This window comes from Schistocerca cancellata, chromosome 1, assembly GCF_023864275.1.
Source record: "Schistocerca cancellata isolate TAMUIC-IGC-003103 chromosome 1, iqSchCanc2.1, whole genome shotgun sequence".
Classification (NCBI taxonomy): domain Eukaryota; kingdom Metazoa; phylum Arthropoda; class Insecta; order Orthoptera; family Acrididae; genus Schistocerca; species Schistocerca cancellata.
Window position 1 is genome coordinate 106,136,219 of NC_064626.1, and position 19,497 is coordinate 106,155,715.

The 19,497-nt window shown below is 37.6% G+C and overlaps 1 long non-coding RNA gene across 1 annotated transcript in view; it reads left to right on the plus strand.

Moving 5' to 3' along the window:
- Positions 1-42: 42 nt before the first annotated feature.
- The window catches only part of LOC126166537 (uncharacterized), a 65,323-nt gene continuing 45,868 nt past the window's right edge, over positions 43-19,497 (plus strand). Inside the window, exons 1-4 of the long non-coding RNA XR_007535441.1 lie at positions 43-424; positions 533-666; positions 3,338-3,497; positions 3,610-3,754. This is a non-coding gene — a long non-coding RNA (uncharacterized LOC126166537). The remainder of the gene's footprint in view (positions 425-532; positions 667-3,337; positions 3,498-3,609; positions 3,755-19,497) is intronic.

The following is a 19,497-nucleotide window of genomic DNA, read 5'->3' on the forward strand; positions in this document are numbered from 1 at the left end:
ACGCAGTAAAACGTAATTGCAGTTATGTGAAATGGTAAGTAACATTAAATTGGGTGAATTTAATTATTTTTATAGGGATTATTTGACTGAAATCACTGTTTCTGGTTCTCACTGTTTTAAGTATTTAACGCCACGAGTGAAATTGTAAAAGCTGCAGCAGTGGACGTGATTGAAATTAACAATTTGCCCAAATTGTAGGTGGTAATATAAATTTCATACCATAATTTTTAGTATTTACACCACATTTGTTTCAAATCTAGATCTTCGTAGTGGCTTGAATGCGTAAGGATCCAAAGTTTGAACTGCGTGAATTTTAATAGCACTGAACCGTTATTGGGGAGGTAAGGAAATTGGCCAACTTCGAAATCTTGATCCACCATGGTTATTCAGTATTGCGTGTCGTCACTAAAATTCAAATGTGGCGGTATGTAAATGTAACTAGTATGTTGGATTGCAATGTTATTATTGAAATAGTCTTAATTTCAGCAAGGCACTGTTAAATTATCACCGGTTTCTTCCAATTTTCTTGAAGGTACAAATTTATTTGTAAAGAAATAACTTGCAAAACATTCTGCTGAGAAGAATTGCTGTTTACTCCGTACTCCAGTTTTACAGATCGCGTTGGATTACAATTTCATCAGTCTGCCTCCAGATTAGAGGTTAAACGTAAGTATTACTTTTTTTTTTTGGACATTCGCAAATTGTGTGGAAAGGGGCTTCTAATGTGTCGTTTCCTGCTTATTTTGTCATTCTAATTACTGCTCCAGTTGAACATAATTAAATTATAGAAGTGACCTTAAATACAAACTCTTCTGTTTTAGAAAATTGATAGAGCATTTTTGCTCGGATTTTATCCAGTTCACTATGTTTTAAGGCATTTCAATATAGTGGGGTGGGGGGTGGCGTTTAGTTGGTAAGTGGGATTGTGAACATTTACCCAAGTATTTGAAATATACTTTATTAATATCTGAATGTGGTGACAAGGTAGGTTGTTTAGTATTAGATTATGAGCTACTACACACCAGTAGATTTTGGTAAATGGAGGTTCACCACTTTATATGGAATTTTTGTGCTGTCTGGTAGGTTTGGAAATCTTGAGTTCTAGTATAGTTTCTACAGGAGGAATTTAGTCTTGTTTGCTGCATGGATTCAAACCTGTTTGAAGACTCTTGTCATTGAAATATGTGCTTACAATAAAAGTACTAATTAACAGCTGGAAAACCAAGAAATATCACAAATTTATATGCCTACTTCAGAAGTTCGGCTTCCTAAATCCATACAAAACTGCTTGCAATTATTCTCTCATTGCTTGGACAACTCTTACTGTACAGCTTGAACAAACTGATGCAATAGTAAACGTGCTACGATGGCTTCCTTTTCCATGTGAAATGTGCTTGGTTAACTGTTCTGTTTAAACTAACAGTTAACTGTTCTCATTGTGCACAAATGCAACACTAAACTGGATGTGAGAACTGTAACTTGATGTGTGTCACTAATGATAGTTTGATTATACACATACAAGCGTGCTGGAGAATTATATTTGAGACTGCATGCACCACAATGTTGTGCAGTGAGGAAGTGAATCTTGCTGCTGTATGCTGCACAAACACGATTAGCACTAACAATACTGTCTTCTTAAAATTGGTTGTGATATAAACTGGCAAGATAACTGCTATTTGTGTTGGACTGATTAGTTGCTGTTTGCTTACACCAAAAATTTTAGTTTTAATATTGATTTATGCCTCTTAATACATAGCAAGAATTGATATTTTACTAGGATTACACAGTACCAAAAATTAGTTTTCACTGTCTGCTCTTATTTGCTTTGAAACACTCAATACTGTTTTTCAGAGTAGGCTAATAATATAACATTGTATCAAATGTATAGGCATTAATATAATTGTGTATTCAGATTAAAATTATTTTGACAGATGGCATTGGTGATGGGGGTGGGTGGAATTGTTGATTTATGAGTGATGCTTTCATGTGATATGATATGTAGTAGTATGTGCACCAAAAAGTCTGCTTACAAACTGCTTCCATTATTTCTGTATGTTGTGAGGACAGTGGTGGTAGCAGTTGCTACTGTAGGGATAGCAATGAGTAAGACATCACTTAATAAAGATAGTGAATCCAATGAGGTGTTAATAGTTAACATAATTTTGCCTTATTTGCATAAAATATTTTTATAGCACTGCAGCATGCAAAAATCACTGTTTTACACTTTCTCTCCTATTGATGTTGCTGCCTGGCCTTATCCCAGTTTCTCAAGACTGTCACCTAACAAGGCTTCTGCATATGTAACTGGCATCAGTGTGCCTGTGGAGCCTGAGAAAAAGCTGTGATTGACTGGCATCTGGCCCCCTACCACTTGCCTTACTAAAGTGTCTATTGCGAAGTAATTTTAATGTAATTTTAGTTATTGTTTGAAATGTTCATAGGTGGCACCTTAGAGAATTTGAGTTGTACTAGAATAAAGTTTTTAGCTTTCAAGACAGTGGAAATCCATTTTTCATTGTGTTCAGATTTTAAAACCCCCCACCCCTCTTAAAATAAAATGGAACATACATGTTCCACAGAATGGTCATACTTTGTGTAACAGCTCAGTGCTGACTACGGAATGTGAGTAACAGTTTGAAAATATGTTTGTGTGTGTGTTAATGTTTAGAGCAAAAGTCATAATTTCTTTGCAAAGTTAGTGCTCAGTTCTGCATGCTGCTGGAAACTAGGCAACAGTAACCTTGTGCTTCCCACCTTATTTTATTGTTTATGTAAGGTAAAGGTTTGTAAAATATGCACCGAAAGCCTTCAGGAATTTGCTTGCCATGTAATTATAATTCTTCAGTTTTCCTTTGAAGTGTTAATTACAATAATTCCATTAAATATGGAGTTGACACCTATGTAGAGCTGCTAAATTCACAAGGGCTGCTGTCACTAACTGGAAAGATAGGGATAATATGCAAAATGAAATATGTACAGAAACATTTCAGCAACAGTATGTATTGCCTTTGGTGTATCCATAATGTAACTTCCAAATAGCAAAAGTTGGAACTTCAGTTTTTAAGTGTTTTTCATTAAAAGAATTTTCCATTTTGCGGGTCTTTCAAATGGATGATATGAGGTATTTGTAAACTGTGTTCCATTACATGGTTAAGTTCCACATCAGTGTAATGACAAATCACAATATTGATTAAAATGCACCTTAGTCTTAAGTTGGTGTTTGACTTTATTTCTAATGGAATGAAGTCTCATTGAAACTAGATTGCTTTCACATCACAATGCAGAAGATCAGTATCAAGGCATTAGAGCTGGAATAAAATAGTTTTCTGATTAACAGATTGTGGTAGTGGAGGCAGTATTGACTGCTGTAAAATAGTAACACTTGGACAGAAGTCTGCACATTCCTACAGGACAGGCAATACAGCAAACATGTGGCATTCAAGAAACAATCGACTGGCCAGTATTACTTACTAACTACAATATTCATCAGTTATTTTGTAAGTATAAAGTATTGCCTTTGATAGGGAAATGAGTGATCAGTTACTGTTGCCCAATTTCCTCTTTGAATACGCAGCAAAAAAAATACACAGGACTTGGATTTCCAAACAGTTGACGCAGTGTATGTAATTCAGTGGCGTTTTGCTGTCAGACATGATTGAATTTAGAGAACAAAAGGAAATGCAAAAACTAGGCTGAGGCACGATAGCTCCTGAAGTCATAAAGATTGCAGTCATTCTGAAAGGAAAGCTAACTGGTAAGACCAATGGAACCTTCGGTTGCTCACTTTTATTTTGTACTGCATTTTGATTGATAGAGTAAATGTTAAGAATTTGTACATTGTCTTTCATAAAACACAACATTCTTTGAGACAAGTTGTAAAATCTTAATACTGATTTTAAGTCGGTTACTGTAACATACAAAAATTTTCACAATACAATTTCAAGTGTGTTTTCCATCAAAAACTGATGCTTAATCTTTCACAGTAGTTGATTTTGAACTAGTTTACATTTTTGGGGCAAATAATGTGGTGCTTGAGAGAAATCACATCTATGCTAAAGTTTGTTTTATATAAAAGCAAACTAATGCAATCAGTTTTGGAAGAGAATACTTCTGGACTTGGATCTTTGTGAAAGTAAGCTCTGTTCTGTTAGAATAGCTTACATAGAGAACTTGTGATCATGGAAATTAAAGGATGGAAACAAGCAAAAGTGAGGAAAAATAGCCAATCCCACACAGCTGTTCCATGGGTGATTGGTAGGGATACACGACTGCTTTGGGACTTAACACACATTCGGGTGGTTTGTATCTTTCCATAACTGAAGTACATACACAAATAACAAAAATGGAAACCCCCACACTGATGACACTTTGTATGTTCCAAAAATTGCAGCCAATAGTGAGTGATACTGAAAACTTCCCAGGAGGTCACATTTTAAGTATAACTTGAAGAAGTCCAACTGCTGCTTTATGAAAATGATTAGACAAGATTTCATAATTATATGTAATTATGATTGCAAATGTTACAAATTATTACCTATGTATGTTCTAATAAAAAATGAGATCTTATGAAGTAATGTAGTTCAGATATTTCATCAGGTGCTTAATGTGTGCTAGTGTAGTCTGAGCAGTTGTACAAAACCACTGTGCCAGAGTGGCATAGTGGTTAGCTAAACTGCCTAGTGAACAGGAGACCTGAGTTCAAATCGCAGCCTAGGTACAAATTTTTGTTCGTAACTTCCATCTGCGTATGTATGTACATCCTTAGTCACTTTTGAATGTGTTGTATTCACAGTATGCAGCAATGAGTACTTTCTTCAGCAATTATACACATTTATTTTGCCTTGAAACTTAACTGACTGACTTTTCAGTTATAGGCAGTAAGTACAAGTGTCCTATGCAAAGCCTCGTCAATTGAATACAAGCTTCCAGGAGTTAATTCAAAATGTAAGGTACACATGTGATCAGATTCATTGCTTCACACTATTTCATTTCCAGTGTCCATAATTTTAAATGTTTTTCCCAACTAGGTAACAGTTTAAAATACTGCAAGCTTCTTGAATGTTAGTGGTAATTGAAGTACCTATTACAGATGCAATAGATTCTTTAAAACTAAGTATTGTGGTGACTACAGCCAGCTTATTCTAGTCTGTGGTAATTGTATGATCAGATGTTAGTAATAAAATATGCCAACAAGCTCAGATCATAGAAGCAATATACTGTGTTACAGAAAATTACTTGATCAGTGTTTCGTTGTTGGTTGACATGAGGCAGCAGACAGCTGTGACAGATGTCCTGGCCTGGTGGTGAAACATCGAACACTGTGTGTCTACCAGTCAATGTGTTAAAAGAAAGTACAGGAAGAAAACTGGGAAGATATTGGTGAAGCAGATATTGTAAATGGGAATTTTAACACATTGACTGCCACACTCATAGTGATGTTTCACTGGCAGGTGCAGAGTGATACCATGCTGTGGCTGAAGGTGGGCACATGGCATCAGGCACGAGCCATTTTGGTTGCCAGTGGCATCATGGCAGTCATAGTGTTAAACACAATTCTGCAGTGCTATGTCTTGTTTCCACCTAAAACAAACAAGGAGATAACTGAAGAGGATTGAGGACAAGGAGTGGTCATCACCTGTGTTTAAAGTTCCTGTATTACGATGAGTGAGCTTTATTAATTTCAGAGGACAAACTTGTGAGACATTCTGTGAGTTTTGTAAAATTCTCCAGTCTAAAAAGGGACACATACATGTGTACAATGCTAGGGGACAAAAATGCATCACTTCAGGAACAGAGGGCAATTTGAAATAATACAAACACAAGATAGGGATACTTTATATGATCTTGAGTTCCCAGAAGATAATTAACATGATAGATTGAAGTTGCTGTTTGCCAAATAAGGTGATTACTTGAAAGTGGTGTTAAAATGTTGCACCAACTGATAAATTCAAATGCATTGAATTTACTACTTCTGGCACTGTGCACCACAGACTTAAATTTCCAAACTACAGCATCTAAGGAAATGGAGGTTCACTAGGCAATGGGGATTGGCAGTCTTGCTGTGGCGATCATCATTCTGGAGTATTGTTGACTTGATGTGGCTAAGATAGAATTTTGTATGCACTTGTTGATTTATTTTTTGATTTAAATGTGCTGTATGGTGCCTATAAGCAAAACTGAGGATAAACAAACCCCATTTTATTCACTCATTTCACAGGTTCCAGTCTATTAAATTTTTTTTAGGTTGTAACTTTTGATAGTGTAGTGACTCATTTTTCTGGCCAGAACTTGCGAACTGCATCTGTTTGGCTGTCATAAAGTATTATCCATAGAAAAAGCCACGTAAGGTCTCGCAAATGAGGTCCTGATACTGTTAAACAAGACAAATTATGTTGTATGTTTTGCAACCTTGTTAAAGCCTGATAGTGTGGACCACAAAATTCCACTTGGCAAACTAAAATGTTAAATTAATGCCATTCCTTGTAATATATTGATCATCATGGGTCTGTCAGCCACAGCAGAGTCTCAGGCCTTACGCCGTGTGCCTGACCTGGCGGTTAAACATCCATTGCTAGGCATGTGGCAGTCTGTGCATTAAATGCAAGATGTCTTAAGAGTAGAATGGCAACAAGAGTATATCACAATAAGTGTTACAGCTAAGTCAAATGTAAATGTTTTACTATTTTATTCGTTTTTCTGTCTGCTGGAAATAGTTTAAGAAGACATTTCAGTACTACATCTATAAAATTGCTCTTACTCACTCACACTTGGATGATGGTAGAGAATTCATAGAACCACCTTAACATTATTTCATGACCATTCCACTCTTGGATATCACATGGAGAAAATAAACACCTATCTGTGTGAAAGAGCTCTGTTTTCTCTTATTTTATCATTGTTGTCATTTGTATTAGATGGGAGTAAACAAATTTGACATTCAGAGGGGAAAGTTATGATTGTAATTTTGTGAACAAGATCTCGTAGCACAAAAAATTCTTTGCTTCAACAGTTGCCACCCCATTTCGCTCATCATATTTGTGACAGGTTCTCCCCTATTTCATGACGATGCGAATTGAGCTACTCTTCTTTGAAATCTTCCCCCCTCAGTGTCCTCAGTCAGTTCTATATGGGAAGTATCCTATATTGCACAACATTACTCCTGAAGAGTGTATGCAACTGAGATTTAATGTAAATTTTTAATACTCAACTGAAGAACCTCTCAAGTTTTATTATTTAGGGCCAACAGGCCACTTTTTGTGCTGTGCAGTTTTCATTTTGATCTTCTGATTACTTTTATTGTAAACAATGGCATCATCTGCAGCCTGAGAGAGCTGCTCAGATTGTCTCTGAAATCCTAAATGTAAATTAGTAATAAAGGGCCTTCAATGCTTCCTTGGGCAACACAGATATAACTTTGATTTCTCTAGATGACTTCCCATTAGTTATTACAAAGTATGACTTTTCTGTGAGGAAGTCACAAATCATGTTGCTTCTACGTATATAAAAAGGATAGGCAAGTGGGAAACAGAGGTGGTGTCACAGTACACATGAAACTCAAATCCACCAATATAGAAATTGAAGCTGCATGTGAGATTGTTTGGACAATACTCAGTATTAGAGGTGAGCATAAAATATGTATCCTTCTGTTGCCAGCCAGACTCATCTCCTGAGTAACTGAAAACTTTCAGTTCACTTGTATGTAAGTTACCCAAGCCATAGTGTAATCCTCAGTTGAGAATTTAATCATCCAACTATTAATTGGGAAAATAAGATTTGTTAGTGATAGTTGTGACAAGACTTCCTTTGACACTTCACTAAATGCCCTCTTTGAGAACTACCAACAAAAGATAGTTAGAAACCCCACTCATGAGCTAAATACATTGGATCTAATGGCAGCAAATACACATGTCTTTGAGGATGTCCACATTGAAACTGGTATCAGTAACCATGACACAGTTGTGGCAACAATGATTACACAAATACAACAGACAATTAAAACAAGCAGAAAGATATTGATGTTCAGTAAACTAGATAAAAGATCAGTAATGTCATATCTCAATGAGGAACTTGAAACTTTCAGTGCCAGTAGAGGAACTGGCCGAAGTTTAAAGAATAGGTCATCATGCACTGGGTAGATATGTACCCAGTAGAACAGTTCATGATGGGAGGGAATATCCATGGTGCACAGTCACTGTAAAGAGACAGATTACTACATAATAGGTGTAAAACAAAGCATAGGGCTACCGATAGGGAGATGCTGAATGAAATGTATTTGGCTGTCTAGAGGACGTAATGTCTTCATTGACTACCTTAGCAGAATATCGTCAAGATACTTTACAAAATCCAAAAAAATTCTGGTCTTAACGTAAAGGCTGTTAAGTGTCCAGTCCCTAGTGAATGAGACAGGACCTGAAATTGAAGGTAGCAAAGCCAAAGCTGAAATGCTTAACTCTGTTTTCAAATGCCCCTTCACAAAGGAAAACCAAGAAGAATTGATCCAAATTAATCCTTGTACCACTGAAAATATGAATGAAATAAGCATTAGTGTCAGTGCTGTTGAGAAAGAGCTGAAATTGTTAAAACTGAAAAAAGCTCCAGGTCCCGATGGAATCCATGGCAGACTCTCTACTGAATTTGCCGCAGAGTTAGGCCCTGTACTAACATCTATTGTAGATCCCTCAATCAAAGAACTATGGAGAAAGGTACAGGTCACAGCTGTCTATAGCAAGGGTAGTAGAAGGGATTCACAAAATTACTGTCCAATATCATTGACAGTGATTTGTTGGAGAATTTTAGAACATCATCTGAGGTCAAACAAAATGAGGTATCTTGAACAGAATGACCTCCTCAGTGCCAAACAGCATGGAGTTCGAAAACATCGATTATGTGAAACCCAACTTGCGACTTTTTTCACATGACAAAGCTTTGGTTTAAGGCAACTAGCTAGATGCAGTACTTCTTGACTTCTGAAAATCATTTGACTCAGTACTGTACCAACACTTACTGTCAAAAGTATGATCATATGGGGAATTGAGTGAAATTTGTGACTGGATTGAGGACTTACTGGTAGGGAGGACACAGCATGTTATCTTGGATGGAGTCATCATCAGGTGCAGTGCTTTGGTATCCTTGCTGTTCATGTTATATATTAATGATCCTGCAGACAATGTTAATAGTAAAATAAGCTTTTTTGCAGATGATACAGTTTTTTGTAATGAAGTACTATTTGAGAGAAGCTGCATAAATATTCAGTCAGAACTTGATAAGATTCCAGTCTACCGCAGAGATTGGTAACATGCTCTAAATGTTCAGAAATGTAAAATTTTGCATTTCACATAATGAAAAAAAGTGTAGTATCCTATGAGTATAATAACAATGAGTCATTGTTATTATCGGTCAACACGTACAAATACTAGGTGTAACACTTTGTAGGGATAATTACAAATCACTGTTGCGACCCATCCTAGAATATTGCTCAAAGACAGACAGACATAAACTATCCTGGGAAACTCTATTAACAAAATTTAAGGAATCTGCTTTAAATGATTATTCTGGGGATATGCTACAACTCCCCTACATACCACAAACATAAGATTAGAATAATCACTGCATGCACAAAGACATTCAAACAATCATTCTTCCTGCTCTCCATATGTGAAGAAACCCTAATAACTGGTATAAAGAGATGAACCCTCTGCCATGCAGCTCATGGTGATTTGCAGAGTATAGATGTAGATGTAAATCTCGTACAAAAACTGTGTATGCAAAATTAAAAGCCACTTGGGAAGAACACTGGAAAGCTAGGAATATGGAATTGACTAGAAGTCTTCTATTAATAGCATGCATCACTTCTAGTGAAGAAGACAGTTGTGTTTCACAAGAATGACATTTTTCTGAGTCCCATCTGGTTATGTGTGAAAAGGTCATTATCTTCAAAGTATCTGTTCCAAAATCATACTACAAATCGATGCCATTAGTCACCATAATATTTGTTACTGATTATTGTTTGGCATTATCTTTCGGTCTGTACACAATTTCAATAGCTCTTTACTGGATGGAAGTAATTCGTGGTAATCATAGTTACAATTTTTATACATTTTTTGAGTATTATGATTACTTATTTTTAGCTGTGTTGATGCTTACTGACATTATAGTATTAACGAGAACATTTATCTCAGCAAACATATTGCAAATAAAATTAAATGCTCTTATTAACCATTGATTGAAAGAGTAATCATTGTTAAAAGTGTTGTAAATTCTAAGATAATGTAGTCACCATAGTTTAGACAGTATACCTGTGCTACACAAAATTGGGTAAATACTCAACAATATAATTGTCAGAAACGTAACAGCCTATACTATTTGTTATTGAGAGGCAATAAAGTTTAGCTTGTGGAGCTGGAAGAAGAGGAAATAATATCAAATGAATGGGGTATATATGAGAAGTGCAGAGGATAAAATAAAGATCAAATTGAATTAAAAGCAGGATATGAATGTGTTTGTTTGTTCCACAAACCATAATTGCAACCTCTCACTATAATGTGAAATTAGTCAGTTTGAGTACACTTTCTCAACAAAAAATGCAGTAACATACTGGTTGTTTACATGATTTTTTAAAACAATTTTATTTAATTTTTTCCACATACACCATACTACTACACATTCAGAAAATCTTCTAAGAAGTATGAGCTGTCAAAATTAATTTAATTTTGTGTTTGGAGTTAATTTTACCCCCTGTTAAAATATTCCTTACATCAGTGGGTAGGTAGTCAGAGTTTTATGGCTGACTGATAAGTTATATAAAACATTTCTCTGTCTAATACTATATTTATGTGTGTTAGTGTTATTTTCAAACAGTGATTGATTGTTGTTAACTAGGAGGATCACTCAGTTGTAGAATAATTTAGACTTTGCTGCATATACCACTGATGAAATCTTCTCAAGCTTCCATCCAAGTAGCAGCTTTGAAATTTGGTGATGTTCTGCTGAGTCACACTCTCATCTTCTGTCGAAGTGTTAATAATGTTCGGATCTCCCATATATGTACCTCAGTGGAGGCCATCTCCCTTCCCCCAATCTCTTCCCAAAATTAGCTGGCAGACCTCATTGTCAGGGTTGTCATGGAACCTTATCTTACTTTATTCTTTGATGATGTTCTCCTAAAAGCCACTAGCTCGGCACAACATTTCTGTTTTCTGAGTCCCTTGTTGAAGCTGTGTTCTGCCACTGCTGGTTTATCTTTAGGCCCTAAACATACACATTAGTGTTCATGTTCATAAGTGGGTCACCCCTCCCCTCACATGTCAAGGATTCTTGTAATTTTGCAGAGGAAGGCCCAGTTTACAGCATAAAGATGGATCTCTCTTCCTCTTTCTCTACCTGGCTGTATAATTTGTTTTCGTCAATTCACATCTAATCTGGGTTTCACTGTATTTTGGTGAAGCTTAGCAGCTTTGCTTTTGGGGGGGGGGGGGGGGGGGATGCTGTCTTTGACACAGATGACACATGCCCTGTGTACTAGAATCATTAGCGAAGCGTACCCCTGTGCCAGACGATGACAGCTCGTTGCATGATGGTACAGATCTATGTGGGTCTACTTTCTGTAGACTGCATGTTCTAGTGTACTGTTACTGTCTGTGTTTCTTCAAATGTCCAAAAATGGAAGACAGTCATTCCATTCTAGCTCCATCTTGAACTATATGTTTTGATGGACACTTTTCAAGTGATCCAGCAACTCATTCAGAGCCTCTTGCCATGTTTCCACAGAATACTGTTGTCATCCACATAACGGAAGAAGTTTTTAGGTTTGAGCTGCGCAGTTTTTAGTGCCATCTCCTCAAAAAGTGTTCCATACAGAGATTGGCAGTCCCAGGGGCAAGTGGCAAGCCCATTGCTGCTCCCATCAACTTGTTCATAAAACTCCCCCCCCCCCCCCCCCCCCCTCCACATTTGAAGTAGGTTGTGGTGAGTAAATGTTCAAACAGTGTTTGGGGTTCAAAATAATCTGCTAAGAGTACTAAGACATCTTGAAATGATACATGTGAAAAGAGATGTTACGTATAAGCTCACCAGTAGATCATCCTTCTGCAATTGTGTCTTTCAGTAAGGCCACAAATTCAGTTCAGTTCGTGTGATGACTGCAGTGTCTCACTATAGGTTTCAGAAGTGAGTTTAGACACTTGGCCCTCCAAATGTGTGCATTTATGATATTGACTGTACGAGGCAGTGGTACACCTTTAAATTTTAGGCAATCTCTTCAAGCATGGAGGTGATGGAGCATTTGGATAAAGCCACTTCATATCTTCTTTCATTAGAGCTGATTTGTGAAACAAACCTATTGTTTTTCTTGTCATCTTGGGTGTTTGGTCCTTCTTCAGTTTCCTGCAGCAGAGTGCTTATTTTCTATCAATAGTTATCAGTACACATTATAACTATTACATTTCTTGAGTCAGCAGGAGGGAACTGATGTGTTTCCATTTTCTTGTAGCAATGATAGTGCTCTCCATTTTCTGCTGTTGTCATATTTTATTTTCGAAGTCAGGATTTATCAATTGATCCTACAAGTTTCCCACCTAATTTTCTCTGCCTTTTCGACTGACAGACTATGAATTGCTTCTTCAACACAGCTGCTAATGCCCTGTTTTGGTATTGTGTTTGGAACAGAAGTGAAGTTCAGCCCTCTAGAGATGGCCAAGGTTGAAGTAACATACAGTTCTTTCTTCATCAGGTACCTAATTCTTCTGCTATCTTTGACATCCTGGGTTTTCATCTGAGCTCCTGCCAGCCTCAAATTTTCCACTTTGTCTAGCATTCTCACCTAGTGCCACCTATCCACGGTAGTGCTAGTCCTGGTGTACCCTTTCTCCCCACACGACATCCAGTTTACATAATATTATTAAGGCTGCAGATTCCACATGATATCTGTCCTTTCAATCATGTCCGAAAGAACAGACACCGTGCATCAATTGCACAATTGTGTTCCTTGATGGGCAGTGAATCCACTATCTTCAATGTGGATGTACAATTATGCTTGATCTGCGGGAACCTCAGATTAGAGAGTATGGAGGACATGGGTGGGACTGCAGAAACACTATGTGATAAAAAGTATCCAGACACCTGGCTGAAAATGACTTAAGAGGTTCATGGCACCTTCCATCGGTAATGCTGGAATTCAATATGGTGTTGGCCCACCCTTAGGCTTGATGACAGCTTCCACTCCCGAAAGCATACATTCAATCATGCTGTAAGGTTTCTTGGGGAATGGCAGTCCATTCTTCATGAAGTGCTGCACTGAGGAAGAGGTATTGATGTCAGTCTGTGAGGTCTGGCACAAAGTCTGCATTCCAAAACATACCAAAGGTGTTCTGTAGAATTCAGGTCAGGACTCTGTGCAGGCCAGTCCATTACAGGGATGTTATTGTCGTGTAACCACTCCACCACAGGTCGTGCATTATGAACAGGTGCTCAATCTTGTTTAAAGATGCAATTGCCATCCCCGAATTGCTCTTCAACAGTGGGAAGCAAGAAGGTGCTTAAAACATCAGTGTAGGCCTGTGCTGTGATAGTGCCACGCAAAACAAGGAGTGCAAGCCCTTTCCGTGAAAAATATGACCACACTATAAACCACCACCTCCAAATCTTACTGTTGGCTCTACACACACTGGCAAATGATGTTCACCAGGCAATGCACCTCATATGAAAAATGTGTGTTTTTGGGGGTGTCCGGATACTTTTGATCACATAGTGTATGTGGTGCTAGGTGGGAATGTGTGTCTGCTAAGAGGCATGCTGAGATAATCCACGCACTTGGGATGAACCTTGTGTGAAGCTGGCAGAGTGATTAATTCAACAGGAGTTCCTTCAAATCCCACTCCAGCCCACATTTTTATTTGTTTCCACTGATTCCACATAAAGTCCTTATGCAGCCAACATCTGTTGTCCCTTCCCTTCCCTCTCTTCCCACACCACCTTCAATTTGCATAATATGTATCACAGCTGCAGACACCTCGCATTCATATAATTTGTTCATAGGTTGTTCCTTAGAAGACAAGATTTTTGGCTACCAAAAGTACTAATTGTGCTGGGGACCATTTCCATAATTTCTATTCAAAGCAAATTGTCGAAATTTTTACCATATGTTCTTAAGGTGATTATGTTGGGGAACCGTGAAACTTTCTTTGATATAATTATTGGTTGCCGAGATTCAGAGGTTCAAAGTTACCATACTTACATGTGTAAAATACACACATAATATCCAGTTGGAGGTGTAAATGTAGTTTTAATTAATGTAGTGAATGCATGGCAAGGGTTCTGGGGTCATCATAAGGGGTCTGGGTCTTTGTATTTATTGGCATTTTTCACCAACAGGACTTAGACTCTGTTTAATGGGCAATGCACACAGCTACGGGCAGCCTTGGCCTGTAAATTATTCAGTGGTGCCTCTGGTGGTGTAAGCACCTTACAAAAAATTATTTTGCTATTGGAAATTAATCAAGCACTGCAATTTTTTGGTACACTGCAGGTGTAACCTAAAAATGTTGTGCATATTTATTTAAAGTGGTGTAAAGTGAACTTGCTTGGAAGGGAGAGGATTTTGGGTTAATATTATATTATGTGTACTTATTTGTTGTTTTTATGTATCAAAGTATATAAATAGACTGTCAAAATTTCAGTGACCTACCTATGCAATTTATTTTCTATAAACAGCACATCCTGTTGTAACAGGGCAAAGATGGGAACCAGTTGAAAAATGCTGCTGTCGGGGCACAAGAAAGGCAAATATGCTTCTCTTTAAAAGACTCTCATAGAAAAGTGAGGAACCATCTGCCTCAATCTTCATTCCACCTTCCTCACCAAAAATATTCACTTGTCAACATATTCACAATTTTTTGTGTTGAAAGAGAGCTACAGAGAATCAGTGAAGGGGGAAGAGAGAGGAGACAGTGATGGCGAGAGAGAGAGAAAATGGTAGTGAAACAGAAATTGAGATGAAGACAGTATAATGGGTGTCAAAGAGAGGGGAGATAGTGAGAGACAGTGGTAGTAACAGAGAAAGAGGGATTAATGGAGGTAGAAGGAGTGTGAGCAAAAGAGAGAGGAGACAGTGTGAATGAAAAAAAGATGAGTGGAGACCATAAACAGATTTGCGGTGTCTGGACTCCCCCCCCCCCCCCCCCCCCCAATGCGCACTTCCCGCCGTCCCTTGTACCTACGTGTTAGTTTCCCAGTCTAGGGTCAAAACCCTGAGCAAACCATTCCCAAGGATGTGTAGCATGGAGACAATGGTGGTTAAAGAGGAAGACAAGAGACTGCAAGAGAAAAAGAGACAGACACTGGCGATGGGAGAGAAAAATAATGAGAAAAAGGCAATGGCAGTGGGATAGCAAGACAGTGGCAGAAGAGGAGACAGTGGTAAGGAAGAGCAACACAAAGACAGAGACAGACAGGAGAAAGTGCCAATGGGAGAAAAAAAGAGACATGGGCAGAGAGACTATTTATAGAATGTTCGTTGTTAAAAGAGTATGAATATATTTGATGCAAAAAAATTTGGTAGGGGAGATGGAATGAGGATTGAGGCAGCTGGTTCCCCAGTTTTCTGAGTATTTAAAAAGGAGCATATTCACCTTTTTTGTGTTCCAACAGGAGCATTTTTCAGCTGGTCAGAATATCTTTTAAATTCTGTCATAAATGGATGTTAAAAACACTGGACTAGTTTTGCAGATCCCTTCTGCTATCCTTCTTGTAGATAGGTGTGAATTATACTCTCTTAAGTAATTTTGATATAATTTTTGCCATGCTACCTAAAATTACCTAGAGCAGTACTGGGTTTTCCTTTGTAAAGGAACATTTGAAAACAAAGTTCACCATTTCTCATTTTGTTTTGCTACCTGCTGTATCCCTTCCTCTGTTATTGATGAGTGTATGGTCAGCAACATTTATGGTACTGATAGCCTTGACTTAAGATCAGACTTTCTTAAGGTTCTGTGAGAGTTCTTCTGATGAATATTCTCCTTTGGTAGTTCATTTAGATTCTCCTTGTGTACTAATTGCACAAACTAAGTTTACTCTTGGCGCAGTGGCTGATGGAAGAGCCATTTACAGTCAATCCCATCGGCCACTGCGACGAGTGTCAACTTAGTTTGTGTGAATAATATGCTTCTATTGGTTCTACACATACAGGGTGACAGAGAAGCAGGAACATTGGTGTTAGCAGGAGTGTAGATGTTCAATAAGTGAGGCAGGGGAAGGGAGACACGTCAAACTGTGGAGTAGTAATGGAGATCTATAGAAGAGCAGAGTGTGTGGTTGTTGTGAGCACATGTTAACAATATGGTGGCAGTGTGACAGCTCTATAAAGAGTGTTTTATCACAAGTAAGAGAACCTGCCCTGTGATCAAGTTCCTTGTTCACACATAATCGGAATGTCGGTTCATACCTTTGAAGAGAGTGTTTTGGCTTGTATTGTGCAAGCTGCAGTGGTCAAGATTCTTCATCATTCAGTGCAAAAAATCGCCTCATCATTAGGACTCGTACTTTAAGCATGCAAAGAATCTTCCATAGTCTCAATTTTCATCCTTATGAGCTTCAGACTGTTCAAAAACTAAAAGCTAATGAATCTGATTTGTGCATACACTTTCCTGAAAATCTTTTGGCTAAAATCATAGAGGATGCTAACTTAAATGAAAATTTTTGGAAGTTGAATGCAGCCCATTTTTAACCTCAGCAGATTCATGAATAAGTAGAGTATGTAGTACTGGATACAAACAAATCTTGCTGTACTTGACCAGTGCCCATTACTCAGTGCTAAATTTACTATATGTTGTCCATTGTGTGTTGTGGTGTCATAGACCTTTACTTCTTTGAAGATGGAGGCGGCTTCACTATCAGTATGACATTTCAATGGTATAGCAATATGATAGACATTTTTAGCTACAAGGTTCCATTCTCTTTCAAATCTTCACATCCAGCTCACCTGGTTTCAACAGGATGAGGCTACTTCACACACTGCTCGACTGTCTGTGACTACAGTGAAACATTTCTATGAAGCTCACATAAGTTCAAAGAATGCTGACATTGGTTGGGCTGCCCTGATGTTTAAAACTTTGTCTGTGACTGCTTTTTGTGGGGACATCTGAAGAACCTCGTGTACCAGACAAACTTTACCCCGTTCAAGACTCAGTGTGAGGAAAACATCCCAGAGAACTCATTGTGCCGCACTTTGCAGAGTCTTTAGAATTGATATATTGAATGTCTACAACAAAATGGACTACACTTAATAATGACAAAAGTTTTAAAAAGTGTTGACTGATGAAATTTTTATTAGTGTACTACATTACTGTATTACATTATGGCATCAAATAAAGTTATGTTTCAAATTTTCCCATTCCTATATGTCACCATATATTACGTAATAGTCACTGTTTCTTTGGAAGGTTCTTACAGAGACTTTATACCATTTAGAGTCCCACCTGTCATCAGTTGTTGTGCTAGGTATACCTATCCAGTGAGTGGTCAGTTATTCTTCCAAACATCTGCCACATTTCCTCTACATGACCTTGCCCAGAGTTAAATGTTTCAGATTCCTTGTTTAGGTATGATGTTATTGAGTCTTTAACTAAGTTACTGAGTCCTTCTAGAAATTTTTCGATTACGTCTGAGGTTACTCAGCTGGTCTCTAAGAAAATCCCTTGATACTGAGCCTTGCCCAAATGATCTCAAATACAGCTTCAGTTTCTGTCTTGGGAGTTCTGAGTTTCTTGTCTACTGAGCCAAACACACCACCACTCCAAAAATCTCACTGCTGTAAATTCTGGGTTTTAACTGTTGTTTTGTATGCTGTATTATATAAGTTGTATTGCTTATTAAGCATGCTTCAAACTCTGACACTTTGCTGCAAATCACTGTGTTGATCACTGCAGTTGATCACTACGAACCTAATACAGCAGTCCTGCTAATCCGAACCCTGGTAATCCCAACGTTCGGTTAATCCGAACATGAAAAATGTTGGTGTGGAAAACTGAGTGGTAAACTGATGTACATACACATTATTTTAATTTACACAGTACAGTAAACATGTAATAGAAAAATTGACAAGAAGACATTAGGTTTAAACAATGCATAACAATGAAAGAAAAGCTGTCAAACTTACTAAAATACAGCGGACATTTTATCCCTACTTTTTAGATGACTAAAACTCAGTCATTGTCTTTATGGCGTAATGAAGACAGTATGTTATATGACGTATAATTGCGCCATCGTATAATAAACATCAAATCATCAGGTGTAGCAGTGGGCTGTTGCTCCAGATATCGTAGCGCAAGGTCAAAGGCTTCTGCTGCATCACTGTGTGGCACCAGCTCTCCTTTGTCGCTTTCAAGCTCTTTGTCACTTCTGTCACAGCAGTCCACTTCTTCCTGGCCTAGAGTCAACAGCAGCAACTAAATCAACGTCAGTATGGTACTCCACACGTGCCCCATCCGCTGCCATCCACTCATCTACATCTCCTCCACTAGCTTCTTCACAACCAGGGATTGTCTGTATCATTTTTAGTAGATTTTCGTCATCCTTTTCAAATAGGTTGTCCTGAAATTCAAGAGATGTCCACAGTTTTCTCCATGCTTTTCTCAGAGTATTTTCTGAAATATTTTGCCATGCATCAGCAGCCCAATAAACAACATCCTTAACATCATGTTAAAGAACCCTGAAAATATCTTACACAAGACTACACAAAAAAATAGAAAACTAATTATATGTGGGGATTTCAACATTGACTTCGCAAGTGAGTCTAATCAAAAAACTGCTTTACTGAACCTCTTAGCAACTTTCAATTTAAAGGCAACTATAGAAACGCCAACACACATCACAAAAACCTCAGCCACAATCCTTGATCAAATATTTACAAATGTGCCCTTGAAACATACAACACAAACCCACAATACAGGCTTTGGGGACCACACAGCCCAGGAAATTAGTATAAGATTAGGAAAACCGTTTAGTTCAACTGAATGTCTAACTACTACATCTAGGAAGTATAATGACCAGAATATACAACATTTCCTTAACTATCTGTGTAAAAAAACTTGGAAAGACATATATGAATTTAAAAGTACAAATGATAAGTTCAACAAATTCCTAAATAGTTTTAGATATTATTTTGAGCTTTGCTTTCCACTCCATAACAAGACAGTCACAAAAAAGGATCTGAAAATAAAATGGGTCACAACAGGGATACAAATATCTGTGAAGAAAAAGAGACTACTTCATGAAATATCTAGACAGCACACCACATCCCCAGAATTTGATTCCTATTTTAAGAATTACAAAAAGATTTTAACTAAAGTCATAAAAGAAGCAAAAAGAATGGCAAATAGTTCCTTCATAGCAAATGCACAAAATAAAATGAAAGCCATATGGCAGATTGTAAGGCATGAAACAGGAGTAAAATGGAGAGAATACCATAATATCAAACTGAACGAAAACACTTCTGTAATATCTGAT